At 38.9% G+C, this 20,785-nt stretch overlaps 1 non-coding gene across 1 annotated transcript; it reads left to right on the plus strand.

Moving 5' to 3' along the window:
- Positions 1-18,107: 18,107 nt before the first annotated feature.
- LOC122066580 lies at positions 18,108-18,214 on the plus strand. The gene has a single exon (XR_006136400.1). It is a non-coding gene; the product is annotated as a small nucleolar RNA R71 (small nucleolar RNA).
- Positions 18,215-20,785: the final 2,571 nt, after the last annotated feature.

Below are 20,785 nucleotides of genomic sequence, written 5' to 3' on the forward strand. Positions count from 1 at the left end.
GGTTGGTTCAGCACCGACAGAGTGAGCCTTGCCTAACTGCTCTTGAAGGGATTCCCCTCCATCGCCACATAGACATACCTCTCCTTCCACTTCTTCACTGAGGAGGGCATGTTGATGAACATCTTCAACTCACTGTAGACACCATCCCTGTCCCTCTTGGTGAAGTAGTACCACCTCAAGGTGTGCCTCTTCACCAGGAACATTTTACGAAAGAGCTCCAATGTCGTAATCCACCCCAGCTTCGAGACGAACACCTCAAAATAGAGAATAGTGTGCCAGGAGTTTGATGTGAGTTGGCTCAGGGTGAGCCCTTAGTACTCCAGAGCCGAGCTAACTAGCTCAGGCATTGGGATCCTAAGGCTGCTCTAGAAGGAGACATCATAGAGTGCCACCTCATCCCAAGAGGCATCTACACATTCATCTTCACCTAGGACGCGTATTACCACGTAATCGGGGATACCATACTCACCCCAGATCAAGTTAAGGACTTTAGGCATAAGAATGCTCAAGGTGTTGACAGTGGTTTTCTTTTCTCCGGAGAATGAAGCAAATCCTTCTCCCTCAGACTCTGCTAGGCCTACCTCAAGGACTTCAGCGCCTGATGGACCTGCCACTAAAGTGACCGTCGCAGCACTGGGGGGCCGAGCTGGGGCAACCGAGCCAGGATCACCCCTAATCGGGATGATCGTGGGTGAGACCACCTCGACAGACTCAGTACTCGAGCTACTGCTCGAGCCTGAGCTGCCTTTAAATCCTGGACTGCTTGAAGTGTCGTCACTGGAGGATGAAGGATCAGGAATGGGACACTCTGGGTGGTTTTCTCCAGGCCTCACAGCCATCAAGAGGGTTTGGCTGGGTGACTCAGGGTCATGCACAGATGCCATGTCGGGATCACTAGGACTATAGCTAGGAAACACGGAGGCTAAGCAGAACAAGAACAACGAGTCACAACCATAGTATGATCTTACTTACTGGTTGAAGGACAAGCTTGAGAATGACGCACTAGAGAAGACGAGCTGATGAGGATGAGCTAGTTGGAGACTGGTTGGTTGAAGTCAAGACGTCGGGCTGCTCTGAGACTCTATAGATGACCGTGCCAAGTCTAGGAGCGAGCTGAATTGACTTTATCACTCGAACAAATGTAAAGTCTACTGAGAAGAAATGTGTCATATTTATAGGTGAAGGCGATGAAAAATGGACAGCTGGATCGGGTTGAGATCAACGGTCACCCATAGTAGCCTCTTCGCCTGCCTAAGGCGAAGTTACGATGCAGTGACATGCGGCAGAAGCAGTGCATTTTATGCTAAACGAGTGGCGCATGCACGTGAAAGTCAACTGAATTTAATGCTCTAGCTGTCTAATCGAGCTGCTAGAGTGGGGGGCTAGTGACGAGGGTAAATGTCTCTGACCACAGCATGACCAAGGAGCGTTTAAATCACTCATATCGAACTACCACCTCGGTCCCCTCATAGGCTCATATCGAACTACCACCTCGGTCCCCTCCTCAGGCTGACCTACCACTTTGGCCCCTCCACAGGCAGAGCATCCACCTCGGCTCGACATCATCAGGTAGGGCTCCCAGAAACGTGCTCTCATCCACCCCTACATTCAAAGAACGTAATCTCTGATCATAAGGGCAGGACTCTATCCACTACACATTATCAGAGGTATCCGCCCCTCTCACAACCCACACCTCTGAGATAAAAGAAGAATATTCTTGAAAGATGCCCTAGAATCTGGAATATTCCTGAAATTAGAGAGCCATTCTCCTTAAGGACTCCACACCTAGTAGGACTCTCCACGGACGTTCCCCCTTTCTCTACTCCATCAGCAGCCTATAAATACCAAGGTAAGCCTCCATTATGAGGATCGATCACTTCTTCACTGAAAACTCTCTTGAGTATCTGCTGTGATCTGACTTAGGCATAGAAAAGTCCCCCGTTGGGTTAGCCCGACTCTCCCCTATCTTCTCTTCTGTGCAGATCTATTGGAGCATCAGGAGCTGCAAGGAAGATTGGCTATTCAATTTTTATCACATCAGTAACATTACAAACTTAGGTCCACTTCTCAGTAATTCTCAACTACTAAAGCTTGACAATAATCCAACTACTTTATTCTAAAAAAAAGTTATAATATCACTGAACACATGGTCCATCCAAAAATTGATCAAAACAAACGATTTGTTATTTGATCAAAAGTGAAAGTGTCGGATAATAGAAACTCTCAAGAGATCGATTAGATCTCAGTGACCTACACACTTCACTTTGCTATTATACATCAATACTTTCTCAAAATATTAACTGTTGAATATGTGACTATCATAGTGTGCATCCATCGACAATGAAACCCTGAGGGTATAACATTTGTTAATAGTCATGCTTTGAATTTTTCCTTTCTTTCAACATTCAACATTTTCTTTCATATTTATAAATCCACTAACATCCAATGGGTATACACCTTATAATGGATCTATAAAAATCCAGACTTGGTAAGAATGAAAGAGACTATTCTAAAGCTCGATTTTCTATTATCATCTATGTATACATCTTATACAGTCTCAACAAAAGTTTATTTGATTCTAAAAAATCATACTTATTTGTAGAACTTTTCTACATAGTCAACCTCATTTATAAGGAATGTATAGTATGTAGGAAGTTTAATCATTCTCCTACAATATTGAGACATTCAGGGATATTACACAAAATATGGGACATAAATATCGATTTAGTTAGTACGCATAAAACTATTCTATGTCTTTAGAAATATATTACAATGTAATATAATTCTCCTAAAGAAAATTCAACCAAATAGGTTTATCAAACCTTGTGCTATTTATTGTTGTATTTCATCTCATCCATCAATCGCCTTCACATTTAAGCTAAACAATCCCTATACATTAAGAAATTATAGAATAGGCTTTCACACATTTTATTATTGAAAAGGCTCATTAGGTATAAATTTAGATAGATACTTGTTCAAAATGAATGCTGGTAATTTAAAAATACAATGCTAATAAAATAGCTATTGAACATTGTCTTACAATGTCTAGTTCGATTTTTTTACTACATCACACAATATGATGTCACCGGATATCTCAATTAGAGATCTTATATTGTTTTAGATAATCCAAATAATATATGATAAATACTCTCACTTGATTTAATCAAGAGTTAACACTCATACCTTTGTCAGGTAAAGTAGTTATTAGATGACCTACATTAGTAGAAATTAACTCCAAAACATAAATAGCTACAGCCTTTTTGGAAAAAGACTTGCTCATATATCCTCATAAACATGATTTATAAGTTGACATAGGATTTTTCTTCAGACACTCTGGAGGCTTATCCTTCCCAACTTACAAATTCTATCAACTCTATACAATCTTACAACAAGCACCAAAAGTGTGAAGTTAACTAGCACACACATATAAATTTTAAATTTTTTCATCACCATATCATGGTAATAAATCTAGTCCTAGTTAAAAGATGATTTTAGGTTCCATAAAACATTTTTTTTCATATTTAAACCATACAATTAGTTTATAAACATGTATGATAGAACTGAAGTACACTCATATCATACGGTGGTCAATCATACCAACACATTATATTTAAACAGGACAAGTGTTTCATGAAAATTTTCATCCAGCTATTTTCGTAAGGCAACTAGAAAAAACTGACAATTCTTTGTATCATTCTTTCCCTTAGTACTTGAATTCCTGAATCACATTTACACATTCCTTCTTGTTTTGACCATTTGGCATTGAACATGAAGAGAAAACTACAAACACCATTACTTTGCCCTGATTTTTTGAAAAAAACATTTCACCAATACATTAGATGAAGTCGGTGAAATGGTTAAGATATTAAAATAAGCATCCATGACTACCTTAAGGGATTCCAATCTCATAAAGTGACCTATCATTATCATGACATAGTCAAGAATTAGAGAACCTTAAATCATCTTGGGTATATGATAGACCTTACTTGACGATCAATGAGCATTATTAGTTTACTCATAAAACATCTCCTTTAGCATCCTCATCATGTCTATAACCCTTGACAATTTCTAAATAGCATCATAGAGTCAACTAGAAAGAGTATTATCTTTCAGGATGAACCAATTTACTCAAATACAAGCATGAGCAAATGGTCTTATCTACTCCAAACAATTTAGATCAGACAAGGGGTCAACATTATAATAATTAGTGAGTTAGTGATGGTAAAATAAGCAATGATGTACAATTAATTTGTAGATGTATACCATTAAATACAAGTGAAAAAAGCTCAATTAACGGTTTCTTACACCTTAAGCTTCCCTCAAAGCTTTGGGGTGTGTATTGGAATAATTTGACCCTTACATGCACAACTTAACTTATCAGAGTTCATTGTACACATATTGATTGACTGGATTGATTCTATTTTTCACAGACTTCCAATAATTTTAACCACATGAGTACCATACCCAATCCTATCAACTGACATATATTTAGGCCAAGTGTATACCCATCATCTCAGAGTGAATGATGGCATCGTGAGCTAGTGTCTACTATCGTAGTACACCTCTCATTGACCATGTCCTCTACTTATCACATAGGAAATGAGTATAGACCATTCATTGATCAATCACAAGCATTATCCCATTAGTGTTTGCTATAATTGACCTCCAAAATCTCTATACTCAGCGACCATGGGGGGCCATGAGAATCCCACCAGTTATGTTTTCTCATTTACACTTGCTTTATAATGAAGAAAACAGGAACTCATATACATAGATAATTATATATACATAGATAATTATACGAACATACATTCAACGCATTGTTATACCATTGTATTATATGTATTTAAACTAACTTTACATTGCATTTAATAAAGTAATTCATATTAAACAATTAAAATAAATAACACATGTAAATAACTTATAGTAGTTATGGGATGGCACCCGAAGTCAAATTCATTTTGCATCTCATGCAAGTCATTTTGATTCCATGATGGGTGAGAGTAACATAGTTTCATTAGCTACTCCCACTGAACTTAAGTTAAATGATAATGTGAATGCAAGTTACATAAAAAATAATTATAACATTAGAAACAATAAAAAAAATTCATCATGATCTTGGTCGCTACCTCTAAGCGATCAACATCTCCGATTAACATCTCTGTTCGTCTCACGATCATTGTCATTGATTTCTTCTCGATCATCACATGATAAAATAAAATCATAACTCTATTATGTTGGGTCCCGATTGACACTGAGAGGGGGGTGAATCAGTGTGCTAACATTTTTTCATTTTTCAGCTGTACCCCTGATGTGGCAATCACTATTTACACTTTAATGGCATAGTCTACTAATGTTTCCCAGAGCTGCTATGTATACTACTGACCATTCTTACTGTTGCACAGAACTTACTCACATAACCTGTATTTGCTGCCCAGCGCTGTCTCATAAACCTCACATGGTAATCACTATTGCATACATACACAATCGTATGCACATCCACACTGTACCACTAAGTGATCAGGTCTACCAGATGTATACACTCATTCTGCAGTTAAGCACTCCAATCTACAATACAAATACTAGCATACACATCCATAACGCAAGAAATACGTGCTTCGGCCAGTTGCCTACATGCACGGAGTAATGCCCACTGTCGGGCTCAGTATTTACTCAATACTAATTATGACTACACCCACAGCCAAGGGAACAGATTTTCAGTTTCCACCAATGACATACAATGGCTAGGTCTTCACCATCGTTTTCTCATAATGATATGAGAGGCCACACCCACGGCAAATAGGTTTAGGTAGTTGTAACTACCAAGGAACACATAGCCCTTGTATCCAGCACCCACTGAACACCAAAAAAAATTAAAGTTGGGCTTATAACAATGCCCTATAGTGAAGCATTCATAATGCAAATTTCCCCCCAAATAGACTAAAACTATCACTTAGGTATTTTATCAAACATCTAGCCTACAATGATTTATAATAATAGAAATTTGGCAAAAGTGAGGTTACCTTGGCCAAGAGTAACCGTCGGAGATGCAATAATGTCAATCTCCACTTGATGCGGACCATAACCACGTTATCTCAGTGCCGCCAATGCTTTAACCCCGGTTGGCACTTGGGTTTCTTGAAGCAACTCACAAGAATCAAATTCTAGACTCTTATTCTTCTTCTTTCTTTTCTCCTTGTCTTTACTTTCATGGAGCAACAATGACTCTCTCTCTCACACACACACTCCTCTCTCTCTCTCTCTCTCTCTCTCTCTCTCTCTCTCTCTCTCTCTCTACTTGTAAATAAAGCTTTAATAGAGAAATAGTATTCTCAACAAGAACCATCAAAGTCCATTAATTGGATTTGAAAAAATCTTTCTTGAGAGGCATTCAAGACACACACAAAGAGAGGGAAAAACTTCTTCTCTATTTCCCTCTTCTTCTCTTCTCTTCCATTTTCTTTTCCTTTCTCTTGGCAACAACCAATAGAGCTTTCTGCCTTGGTTTTCAGCAGCTTCCTAAGCCTCTAATGGGAGCTATGGATGAAGTGCAAGATGATGAAAGTCTTTCATTCAAACCCTTAGCCTTCCATGAGATTCAACTAGTTTTTCCAATCACCTCAGCAACCCCTCTGCCTGATTTCTTCCCTCTAGTGTGTAGAGCTCGAAGAGATGAAGAATCCCCAACTTGAATCACCCAAATCTAGGTTAAAATGAGGGAGATATGACCATTTGAAGTTCGAGCAATGAGATAGCCTGAAATGAAATCTTCGTAGGGGTGGCGTAGGCTACACCGGTGGTGCGCACAATAGAGGTGCAGATCTGGCCGTAGATCTCATCAAAAGGTATCTCTTAATATGAGTTGTCCGATTGAACCAACGGACAATAGATCTAAACCATAGATTTTGAATCTAGATGACGTCATCATGACGTACGCGCTGACATTGTCAGACGCGTTGTCGATCACCAATTGGTTGGTGTAGCAAGTTTCACGGTACGCTGTTGGCTAACTTTACTAAAGCTCCATCAATCTTGAACTAACGATCGGAACCGATATGATATGATTGGCTCAGATCAAGATATAGAGAATCTCTTTATAGATTCTATGCACATGTGCTACACACAATAAAGACTCAATATGGTGAGGCGCCATACCATCATATCTAATAAACTTCTCCAATGATAAGCCTCAGATAAGCATCTTCAACGCAAGCTCTTGCATGAACCGTCAGATCGAATCTAACCGACATAGCTCAATCTGAGCCATGTATTAAGGATCCCTCTGATTCTCTTATATACACATAAGCCCTTGCCTTCATATTTTCAGTGCTAAACACCCCTTATCAACTAAGACCTTCAAAATCTCAAAATTACATAAAAGCCCTTCAAATTTAAAAAATAAATTCCAAAAAATCCACCCAACACCGAGAGCAACTGATGGATTTTCGGTTTCGATTTTCGAACCGATTTTACGGAAACACTTATAACATTTTCATACGATATCAGATCGAGATGAAACGAAATGCGTTGGAACCGTAATTGGACCCTCTACGACTTTTCAGAAGACTCAATCATCTGACTCAGTCATGTAAAAAGATCAAAATGCCCCTAGACCTTTCCATACAGAATCGAAATGCGATGAAATCAGAACTGTTGGAAATATTTGATTTTTGTCGTATTGTTAAATGGAGAACACTTCCTTTAAAAAATTCATCTTCAATGCTGAAATTGCCCTCGACTACCACAAATGCCGTAACTTCTTTATACGGTATCAGAATGCGACAAAATCAGATGCAGTGGACTAGATAAATTACAATCTATATTTTTCATTAGGAAATAATCTTCCAAAAATTTCATTTTCATTGCTGAAAATGCCCCGAGCGTAAATAGGCCAATTTTACCAGTTTTGACCCAGAAACCCGCACCACATACTAAGGATATATCAAACCATTCCATGCATACCAAGCGACTCTGTTATCTCATCGATGAAACTGGACACTACCATATCATCATTTTCATCCATGTCACCCAAACTGGTCACGTCATCACCGCCACGTGCCCGGGTTGCCAACAAGGACAACCATAAACCAACATATTATACATTTTCTTTATTGAAGAAACTTTGGCAAACCAATACACCAATTGGGCTACCCAAGGGGAATACACCAGTTTATAAAAAAGATTGGAGGAAAGAGAGTAAAGAGATAATGGGAGGCAAATTTCACAATTGCATATATCCACATAAAAATCTATTGACATGATTCATTTAAATCTCATAACCACTAAGGAATGCGTGCATTTGATCATTTCATTTTATTTATGTGGAAATTAAGATTTACGAAACCACATTTTAAATTGTCAAAACTTTTGACAATTCTTTCACATATGTACATTGCATGTGCATGAAATTATCATACACCCACTACAATGAATATCTTATGTTCATAAAAATTTTCATGCTGTAAACAATACCCTGGTACTAAATCATAATTAATTATAAGGGTTTTATTGTTCATGGGCTCACAAGGGTTTCAAGAAACCAAAAAATGCTTACATGTACAAAATAGCTTAATTGATCATTATTTTCTAAAAATAGTACTTAACACTTTAAGTTACAAGTCCATTTAGGTTTTATGTACAAAACAATCTTTTTTTTTTCTTTTTATGGAATAACTCACCTCATATATGTAGTCACTATTTCACTACCATTTAGTGAAATAGGCTATTACATTTAATGTAATAAAACATGCAAGTCCATTAAGATACCCAAATTTTAACTATTACATAATACTATAATATCTGGGACCCACCTAGTCAAAATTAGGTTTTACTCTAAAAACTAATATTTTTCATAAGCTTACTGTCAACTTTTCATTGGACTGACCATATACTTATACATGAAGGTACCTCAAATTTATAATTTCTCAAATTATTAATTGTAGGGCTTATGGTAAATATTAACTTTTAGAAGTACAAATGACTCAACTATTGGGTCAAGTGAAGGTGGGCTAGCAAATGGGTATAACTTAAAACACTTTTTAAGTCAATGCCCGTATGAATTTTCAGTAAAATATTTTTAGCTAAACCCACATAGCTTTGCAAGTTTCTAAAAGAAAACTTATTTTAAAGACATATATCTATATACAGAACATTAGTTTATTGATAAGGGTTCATAATTTAAAAACAACCCAAATGAGCTACTTAAGCCCATTCGAACTCTCAAGGCATTAAGTTCAAGAGGGTTTAACAAGATAAACAATTCAGGTTTATGACTCAACACAAACCCACGCCTTTTCTTAATTTAATAATTTGGCTTTCCAAACCAATTAAGGCCCACAAGGACCTTTTGAAATAATTTTAATAAGGCCAACGTTCATTTAAGAAGAGGAAGCCCATTACATAAAATCACTATAAACCAGAAAATGGGTCTATAAACCCGGATCGAAATCGTCTACGATCTCTGACACTGGCGGAGGATGGTTTATCTATCGACGTGTGGTGTCGTACACATGGACGACGGATTGGAGCAAAAGGTTTGTAATCTTGGTTTTCTCTACAACCCGATTTAAGGAGGAAACCAAACCCCTGCTTGGTTCAAAACCTCATCCCAATCCACTCCATCGTTGAAATCCTGGTTTTCTTCTTCTGCTCGTGTTCGTGCTTAGGGGTTTCGATATGAAGTTCTTCTGCTCCTGCTCCTGCTCGTGCTCATGCTTGAGGTCTGCTCAGGCAATCAAATCGGCTTTAAAGTTGTTCTTCTTCTCATATCGGCAACTTATCATGATAGTGATGGGAAGCTTGGAAGTGAAGGAGAACAGAGGAGTGGTCTCTGCGGAATCTAGCAATGCGTTGATGCAGATATTCTTGGAACCTACATACTTCCCGAGTTTGGATGCGGCAAAGACTTTTCTAGGGGATTTCTGGCATTACAAGACTGGAATGACGAGTTCGAATGGATAGAATTGGAGAGTTCGGACGAAACATTGATAGACTTCGGAAGTTATAGAGAAGCAGTTCCAGAGATGATACTTACAAACAGTTATTCTTAATTATTTTATGGGTTATACTTATTAAGATAAACTAATCATTATTGTATTTAGAAATTCTGTAAAAACTATAATGAGTTCTGTTGCTGCCAAAAATTCGTATGAGCTGACCTGCATAAGCACAGATGGCTGAGGCCCGGAGCTTTGTCCAGGCTTAGTCCTCCGACGCTCAAGTTAGGGATTGGTTGCACAGTTTTTGTATAGGAGTAATGGTGTGGGTATTGATGCTTACCTCCTTCCTTCCTCTCGGGCCCTCTTATATAGCTCTTAGGGTTTAGGGTTTTCCCTTTCCTTCCAAGAGTCCTTCTCGGGTCCACCTTCTTCCCTCTTAGAGTTCCACTCGAAGACGTCCTATCCTCGGTTGGCGGGGAACATTCTCTTCACGCAGATTACATGGTAGAGTCCTTGCAATCCCTATCTGGTGGGTGACACGTGTCCCAATGGACGACGCGTGTCCTTACCCTACTGAGCGATCGATTTGGCCGTATCAAGTTCTTTTCCATTCAATAACCAGTCCTTCCTTTCTTCCTTCCTTCCATCTCGAACTAAAAAAGAACGTAGGATTGGATGAGGTGATGGTTGATGAGGACATAATCCATCCAGTCGCATGGAATGGCATCAACTTCAGGTCTTGGGCAAAGATTTGCTATAACAGACCTTCAGGGCAACCATGGCCTTTCAGTTGAAAGCTAGTTTCCCAACCCCATAGGCACACACAATGAAACAGGCCAACAAATCTTGTGGGCGTTTATTTGTTTGTTTATAGATAGCTACTGTAATCGTCCATCTCAAAGACCACTAGAAAGCTTAAAAAAGCCGTAGTCCCAGGCCTAAAGTGCAGGTTGTCGTTATGAAAATGATGAAGGTCATCGGCGTTCCGTGACTCAACTGTCACCCGCGTTTTAAATTGTGGGTTTGATCCAAAATTCTCTCCCACTGCTGCAACTCTTTATAATTTACGAGCATGAGCAGTAGAAGAAGAAGTAGAGAAACCCTCAAGCATGAGCTAGAGCTGGAGCAGGAGCAGAAGAACTTCGGATCGAAACCCTTAAGCACGAACACGAGCAGAAGAAGAAAACCAGGATTTCAACGATGGAGTGGATTGGGATGGGGTTTTGAACCAAGCAGGGGTTTGGTTTCCTCCTTAAACCGGGTTGTAAAGAAAACCAAGATTTCAAACCTTTTATTCCAATCCGCCGTCCACGTGTACGATGCCACATGTCGATAGATAAACCATCCTCTGCCAGCCTCTGCCATTATCAGAGGCTGTAGACAATTTCGATCCCGATAAACCCAACTCATGAACCCTACGCCATCCCATCTTCGTCTTTCCCGCCACCATGACCTGTAACTTATTTACGGGTAGTTGTTATTATTATTTTTATTCTTAACATCAATTGACCTAATGCCGACAGGAATTATATGCCATAAATCGACGAAGACAACCCACCATAAGCCACAGGTCAAGGTTGGCCAGTCATACTCAGAATCATAGATTTCATTAATGAAAGAGGGAGTAAAAGACTTGACATACACGGACTCTGGATTAAAGGGAAAAACAGACATATATCCATGAATAAATGTCTTGACTTTAGACTCCACGACTGACTTGATGCTTTTATCAGTGGCATCCAAGTTGGTTGACTCAGTACCATGAGTGAACTCGAAGTTCTCTCCAATGCTTGTCTAGTTCAGAAGTGGCTCGTTGGCTGTCTCTTCTTCGATGGTTGCTGTAATACCCTACTTCTTAAACCTGGTCTGTTTACACGGTTGACCCGATTTAACTATGCAGGACCCGAACCGGAGAGAGTTAGAGTGGGTTCCTTATGGACTATGATGGCAAGGATGACCTTAAACACCGGCTGGCCCGACAAGTCCGAGCCAGTGCCAGAAGAGACGGGAATACCCAAGCCGTGTACATGCACCTATCATAAGGCCATGTATGGATAAAGCAGGTACGTAGCCGTATATTAGGGTGTATACGTATATTACATCGTATGCCAAGGGTGGGGTTCGCGTCGAGGCCCGAACTCTGTCAAAATCCCAAGTTTTGGCCCTCAGGTGGGCGAACAGGTGGGCGCATCCACCCACCTGAGTGACCCACCCATGTGAATTACTTAGTATTTTAAGGAATTATATATAGCATTTATGACTTTATTTTCTTTTCATTTATGACACTCGTACGTTGGTGAGAGGAGTAAAGAGGAGAGAGAAAAGAAAGGGAAGAAGAAGGGAAGAGAAGGAAGAGGAAGAAGAGATGGATTTCAGTGGCGCCGAGGCTTGATCTCCCCATTCCAGTGCCGGAAGAGTGATCTTCAACACTAGGTCTACATTTGGAGGTAAGCAAAGTTTGGGTTCCTTAAACATTCACCATACCCAAGTAAAACCCTTGATTCGAGTAGGGTTTCTTGAGATCTTGTAAATCCCCTTTGAAATGATGAATCTAAGGTTTAATAGATGATTTATGTGTTGATCTTGAAGGATTTGAAGAAGTATTTACAAGGTTAGAGAAGCATTGTGGATTTGAAGTGATTTTGGGGTTTTGAAGGTGTTCTCGAGCAAAGAAGGTAAGATGGCTTCCCATTCCTTAAATCTAACCTAGATCTAGGTTAGAACCATCCTATAAGACTTTGAAAGTGTGAAGAATGGGTTTGGAAAAACCCCATTTGAATCCCCAAAGAATGGAGGAAGTTGGGAAGAAACAGCAGGTTTCCCGCCAAGACCGGGGTGAGCAAGACCGGTGGGCCATCTGGCCCGCCTGTGGGCACCCGCCTAAGAGGGCAGGGCCCTCGGGCACAACCGGCGGGCCAGACCGACGGGCTAACCGATGGGCCACCCTGCCCGCCAGTCTTAGCAGACCCCCCTGGCCCAACCGACGGGCCAACCTACCCGTCGATCCAGACCGGTGGGCCAGACAGGTGGGTTGTCTGCCCCACCTGAGAGGCTCCGAATGTGCTTATCTTAAGGCAAGACCACTTGTGAAGTAATGGGGAGCCAAGGATTAAGGCGTTTGAGTTTTTTGACCAAACATATTACCAAGGCATTGATGACATTTACACATACTTTCATGTGGTTTTTTTTTTTTTTTCATAATAACTCTATCCTCCTCCACTACTGTTGGCCTAAATGACATGGTGGAGCAAACACCAGACACCTAAATCACTATGTAGCTTCGTTTTTTACATCTGCTCACATAGACAACGATGCTAGAGTTCTTTCCGAAATTTCTTCCCTAAGAGTTTCGATCAAGACACCACGCTTCCTGAAGCGCAATGCCCTGTCTAGTTCTAAGGAAATCAATTCTTACTTTTCATTTATATCACTTTCCACACTTCATTTAAAATTGTGTATTTGTCAATACATGCTAAATTAAAAAGAATGACTCAACTCCAAATCAAGAGTATAAGGAACCCACAAACTTACATATGATCCAACACCGTTAAACAAGGGTTTCTTATTTTTCAAAAGAGAGTCACATCTCAAGACATAGGTTTGTTTCTTTTTTCTCAACAGGGTTTTCATGTGTTCAAGATGGGTAGCTTAATCAAAACTCTTATTTTCACATATTAAGCAACCGAATGGTATGGTCATTAGCCAAAAACCAAAGTAGAACTTCATCCTTAGCAAGCTCAAAAATAAAAAGAAAAAAAATCAAACAAAGGGGAAAAGAAAAAAAACAAAAAGAAACTGGTTTCCCTCCCCCATACTTAAGTCATGCAATGACCTCAATGCATGAAAAGAATTAAAAACAAAGACAATGCAAGGGGGTCATACCTAATTAAAAGTTAGTCATCAGTATAAAAAGGTTCATGGAGATCCATGACCTCTTTACTAGCAGCAATAGGAAACTAGAGGAATAGTTTTAAACACTGACCATTAACCTTCGAAATTACTCTTGTTCCTAGATTCAGAATCTCTGCAGCCCTATGGGGATATACATTATGGACAATGAATGGGCTATCCCATCGGGATCTAAGCTTACCAAGGAAAAGGTACAACCGAGAGTTGTATAATAAGACCTTATCAACAATTGTAAAAGATTTGCGTAGAATGTGCTTATCATGAAAGTCTTTGGTCTTTTCCTTGTAAATCCTAGAACTTTCATAGGCATCATTCCTAAGTTCCTCCAACTCAGATAGTTGGAGCCTACGATGAATACTAACATCAGAGAAATCAAAGTTGAGCTTCTTGATGGACCAAAAGGCCTTATGCTCCAACTCAATTGGTAAATGATAGGCTTTCTCATACACCAAACGGTAGGGAGACTGACCTAGGTCAGTCTTGAATGTAGTCCGATGGGCCCATAAGGCATCAATGAGCCTAAGAGACCAATCCTTATGGTTGGGATTAACAGTTTTCTCCAAGATTTGTTTAATCTACCTATTAGATATCTCCCACTTGGCTACTAGTTTTGGGGTGATAAGGAATAGATAACTTATTGGTGATCCCATACTTTTTCATCAAGGCCTCAAAAGGTCGATTGCGAAAATGAGTACCCCTATCACTAATTATAGTGGTGTGCCAAAGCGAGAAAAGATGTTTTCTTCGAGAAACTGGACCACCACTTTATGGTCATTAGATTTCCAAGATATGGCCTCTATCCATTTAGAAACATAATCAACAGCCAAAAGTAAATTCCCAAAGGAGTTAGGGAATGGTCTCATGAAATCGATGCCCCACACTTCAAAGATCTCAACTACTAGAATATGGTTGAGGGGCATCGTGTTCCTCTTGTTGATACAGCCAAAAGACTGGTAGGTGGGATAAGCCTTGCAAAAATCAAAAGCATCTCTAAAAAGAGTGGGCCAATAAAATTTATATGGGAGAACCTTTGCGGCAGTATTTTTAGGTCCAAAATGTCCACCACACCATGATCATAACAAAAAGATAAGAGTGAGTGTTACTTATGATCAGACACACGGCGTCTGATAATTTTGTCAGGACAAACTTTAAAAATATAAGGATCCTCCCAAAAGAAATGCTTAACTTGGGAAAGGAAACGATACCTATCTTGGTGCACCAATGATCCGGAGTCATACCTAAAACTAAGAAGTTGATAATATCAGCAAACCATAGTTCACTGAACTACAAGTAACTGTTCATCTGAAAAATTCTCATCGACTGGAGAATCGACAGTCAAGGAATTGGGAAGCTAGGATAAATGGTCTGTAATTAGGTTTTCAACTCCTTTCTTATCCATAATTTTCAAATCAAACTCTTATAAAAGTAAAACCCACCTACTGAGACGGGCTTTGGCATCTTTCTTCTTAATTAGGTATCTAAGAGTGGAATGATCAGTGTACACCACCACATGTGACCCAACTAAGTAAGACTGAAACTTTTCTAGTACAAACACAACAGCTAAGAATTCCTTTTCAGTGGTTGTATAGTTGAGTTGTGCATTATTTAGGGTCCTACTAGCATAGTAAATGACAGTGGGCATCTTATTAATCCTTTAACCCAAAATTGCTCTTATGGAAAAATCTGAAGATCACACATCAGGTCAAAAGGTTCAATCCAAACAGGTGGTTGAACAATGAGTGCATTAGTCAACTCCTTCTTAAGGTGCTTGAAGGATTCTGGGCATCTTTAGAAAACTCAAAAGTTTGATCTTTGGCAAGTAGTGTAGTGAGAGGGTGGGCTAACTTACTAAAGTCCTTGATGAACCTTCTATAGAAGCCAGCATGGCTCAGAAAAGACTGAATATCCTTAACAGATTGAGGAGGTGCTAAATTATCAATTAAATCCACTTTGGCTCTATCTACCTTGATTCCCTCCTTGGATACTATATGGCCTAAAAAAATACTAGATTTAACCATAAAAATGGCATTTTTTCCAATTCAAAACCAACTTCTTAGATATGACCTTTTCAAAACTAGAGAAAGATGGTGAAGACACTCAGAATAAGAATTCTCATGAATTAAAAAGTCATCCTATAAATACTTCTAAGATTTTTTTGACCATGTTAGAAAAGATGTTCATTATGCATCGTTGGAATGTAGTAGGGGCATTGCAAAGCCCAAAAGGCACACGCCTGTAAGAAAATATTCTATATGGGTATGCAAAAGTGGTCTTATTCCATATGTGATTGCTTGCCTATCCTAAACATATTAAACTCAACAGTTTGGTTACCAAAAGATAATCTTAGGAAACCATTCTGGTAATTGATTAATGCATTACTGGTAACCAGGAATGGTCTTCTTAGAATTATTGGGATCTGATCCTTGGTTGAGAAGAGCATGGTATCTAACACAATGAAATCAACTGGAAAAATAAATTCTCCCACCTTAAGTAAGACATCCACAACCATCCCTTTAGGAATCCTAACAGACCTATCTGCCAACTGAAAAGTACTTCTAGTGGCTTTCAATTCATCCAATCCTAGTTTCTTGTACACATGGGAAGGTAAAAGATTCACACTTGCGCCAAGGTCAAGTAAGGCATGCTCAATGGAGGTGTTGCCTATGACACAAGCTATGGTAGAGCTCCCTGGATCCTTATACTTGGTGGCTATAGGCTGAGTAATTATGGAACTAATGTTACCTGCCAAGAACACCTTTTTGGGCACACTAGTGATACGTTTGTGAGTACACAAATCTTTCAAGATAAAAGATTCACACTTGCACCAAGGTCAAGTAAGGCATGCTCAATGTATGTACTGCCTATGACACAAGCTATGGTAGAGCTCCCTGGATCCTTATGCTTTGTGGTTATAGACTGAGTAATTATGGAACTAATGTTACCTGCCAAGAACACCTTTTTGGGCACACTAGTGATACGTTTGTGAGTACACAAATCTTTCAGGACCTTTGCATAAGCATGGATTGGAATATGACATCCAAAAGAGGGATGTTCACTTCTACCCTTTTGAAGACTTCTAAAATTTTATCTATGGAAGCAGTCTTCTTTTTGTTTATCAAACGATTAGGAAAGGGGACAAGAGGAACATAAGGACTGTTAGGGATTTGACCTTTTTCAGAAGAATCATTTTTGGTTTCCCTCAACCAAATCATCTTTAGTTTCAGAAAAATCTTTAGGTTCATCGGACGAACCTGGAACAAGAGGTACACTTATGTCCTCAACAGAAAGAGAGTTAACAGGAGTAATAGATGGGGAAGATTTAGGAACACTCTGTTGGTACTCTCTGCCACTCTTAAGGGCATAAATAACATTACATTGGTTGGAGGGCCCTTGTTGGGTATGATCTTATACTACATTCAATGATGTATTAGGAGGTGCTTGTGAACTAACCGGCTGATGGATGCCTAGGGTTGGGCTCTGGTTGACTGGGCAAAGTTCCCTTCTCCCTCTCACGCAAAATTTGGGTGAGGTCTCTAATAAGATTTTGATGGCTTGTCATGAGGAGGGTCATATTCTTTTTCAAATCACTTACCCTACTTGCCTCTCCAGTGGTGGTAAACCCAGATGGTTGCTGATAAGATGATAGGAGAGGGGGCCTAGGGAAATTAGCCTGAGGTCCTACATTTGGCATAGGAAAAATATTTTGGCAAAAGGTTGTTGTACAAAGGGAGGCCTTTGAGGTCCAGATTGATCTTGATTATAGAAATTGGAAGGCCCTACTTGATTGCTATGATTCCAGGAGAAATTTGGGTGATTTCTCCATCCTAGATTGTAAGTGTTACTATATGAATTATTCTGATTCCATAAGGCATTCACACTTTCATCGGAAGTGCCCCCAGAGGTGTTGGGGCATTCTTCTATGACATGTCAAGGAGGCCTTGCACCAAGCACACATCTTAACCAAATTGACTGATAATGACTCTCTAAGAACAATAGCCTTAATCCTTTTGATAAGGCTATCTAAGTGGGCTTCCTTGGCTACTATCCCATCCGCAAAATATCATTTTCCTCCTATGGTTCTTTTCACTCTCTTGGGTTGATTCCCACTCTCGGGTTTTGTCAGCTAAATCAAGTAAGAATTCCCATGCCTTTCCTTCATCTGTAAAGGATGTGAATCCCTCAGGGCACATATACTCTATTTTTTGTTTAGTTGGGTAATCAATACCCTCATAAATTATTTGATATAAATGACATAAGTCTAGGCCATGGTGAGGGCATTCTTGGAGTAGATCCTTGAATCTCTCCATAAGTTTGGAAAATGACTCACTAGGCTTTTACCTAAACTGAAGGATATCACTTCTAAGCTTGTTGGTCTTGTGAGTTGGGAAAAACTTCTTAAGGAAGACAACTGTGAACTGTTCCCATGAGGTCATGGAATTTGTAGGTAACCCATACAACCACTTCTTAGCTTGGTCTTTCAATGCAAACGTGATGAACCTAAGCTTAACAGCATCATCAGAAAGTTGTTGGACTTTAATTAGAACACATACCTCTTCAAATTCCCTAAGAAATAGGTATGCATCATCAAAGGGCAGCCTATGGAAGTGGGGCAACATAGTGATGTACTGAGGTTTGAGCTCAAAATTATTACCCTCGGCTTGTAGTAGAACTATACAGGAAGGTTGGGCTGCTCTAACAGGGTAGAACCTATATTTCAAAGATTTAGGTGGAGGGTTTTTTTGTTGGTTTTCCATATTGAAAGCTATTAAGGAGAGTATAGGTATAGGATCACTACTTGTTGGATCTCTTCTATCTAACTGATTCTTAGTATTATGTACCCACCTAACATTCATACAACAGAAAACTACCCACAACTAGAGTAAGACAAGCACAAAAGAATGGGAAAAAAAATCTCTTTTTTTTTTTTACTTTTTGGGTGCTTACTGGCAGGGATCCAAGGTTGCCCAAGTCAATTCCTGAAGTACTGCTATAGGGTAAAACCTGTCTTTATCATACTGTGAGGCTTGGTGACCTCCACCGATATAATTATTATTGCAAGTTGTTCTTCTCATGAATTCAATAAATGAAAAAGAAAAACAAAACAAAGCAAACAGAGCACTCTGATTTACCAAAAGAAAGAGAAAAATAACATAAATTTGTCTTCTCGGCAACGGTGCCAAAAACTTGTTTGAGATTTAAAAGTAACCGCAAGCGTATGGATCAGTGTAGCAAACAGGTCGAACACAAGGAGAACAGTCACTTTATTTTAGGCTTCTTCTAGTAATGTGAAAGTGCACGGATTAATGATTGTGATCTAATTCTAACTACCACCCTAAAAAACATGCATCTAAAAACGTCCTAACCAACACATATAGGAAAATTGAAATTGAAATTGCAATAAAAATTAAACGACCTAACCATTCACATCTAACCCTAACCATTCATCATCTAGGAATTAAATACTCAAACCACGCAATTAAAAAGCAAATAACTGAAAGTAAAAGTACTGAAATAAAAAGTGTTGAAAAGTAAATAAATAAAATAAAAAGAAGAAAAATCTAGAGAGAGGCACAAAAGTTGGTATCTCTACTTAACCCGAGGGATGCACCATAAATAATATGAGCTTCCCTACTTGACCAAAGAGTACTCTTCTAAGGGCTTTTCTACTTGGCTTTAGGAGAAGTGATGCAATATAAATATTTAAAATAAAATGATGGTTTTATAGCTAGAGAGGGGCAAAGCCAACACATGCATCTAGCCAAGGACCTTGGGGGAAAGAAAAGCATCAAAGTAAAAACTGAAATTTAAATCCTACTTTAAGAATGAAAGGGTAGCAAGAAGAGAGAATGAGAGGCTGAGAAGACTTATGAAGAAGCCTACCTACCTGAATCTTCAATACTTGAACTTGAAAACTTGATCAAGATTTACAATACTACCAGTACTAAAAATCAAATATGGAATAAACCAAATCTGAAATTGCTAGTACTAGAGAAAACAAATCTGAAAGAGAAACTTGAACTTAAAAGGAGATGCTCCACAGTTCGTTCTTGTCACCTAGAACTAAACCTAGAACTAGAACTTGAAAATTACAACTTTAATTGCATAAAACATAAAATTAAGAGACTAAATCAAAAATAAAAGTGCTTGCATTCATTAAATAAAAGAGGATTACAAAAGTGTTTAATAGCAAAAGAAAAAAACTAAAACTAGAACTAAAGGGAAAGAGAAAGAGAGAGAGCAACTAAAAAAAAAACGAAGAAGAGAAATAGAGAGGGACAACTCTTTAGGGTTTGGTGGACTCCTTTTTATAAGGAATAGGGGAGAGAGGAAGACGTCCAAGGGAATCCATCACCTTGGACAATTTTGTGGTGATGTGGAGGGAGGATTGGGAGATAAAATAGGAAGTAGAGGATTTTTTTATTTCTTGCCTTTTTTCCAATTTGTTCTCTTTTTTTTCTTTCAAATGTGGGCAGCCTCATGAGGTTCGTGAGATGGAGGAGAGAGAGAGAGGAGAGAAAAGGTAGGAGGAATTTCCAACGATTTTTTCCTATTTTCTTTCCTTTTTTTTTTCTTTTTTCCTATTTTATTTTTTTCTTTCCTTTTTCTCTCTCTTCTTAAGCAAGAAGCCCCCATTGGCCGATTTTTCTTGCTTGGATTTGGACAATATTCTATTTTAATGAAAAATTCCATCCATGCTCGTCTTTTTCTTTTTCTATTTTTTTCTCTTCAAATTGCGCACAACTCTCTTAGCCGACCTCCTTGCTTTAAGTGATGAGTAGGAGAGAGAAAATATTTCAAAAAAAATCTCCAAAAAATGGCAGCCAAGAGGTTCGAACTTGAGACCTCCTAATAAGGAGAGGATTTTGCACACCACAGCTCACCAACTATGTTAGGTAGTTGTTATTACCAAAAAAGAATCTTTGATCACTTAAGGGTGT

The sequence above is a fragment of the Macadamia integrifolia genome, unplaced genomic scaffold, assembly GCF_013358625.1.
Source record: "Macadamia integrifolia cultivar HAES 741 unplaced genomic scaffold, SCU_Mint_v3 scaffold2472, whole genome shotgun sequence".
NCBI classification, from domain to species: domain Eukaryota; kingdom Viridiplantae; phylum Streptophyta; class Magnoliopsida; order Proteales; family Proteaceae; genus Macadamia; species Macadamia integrifolia.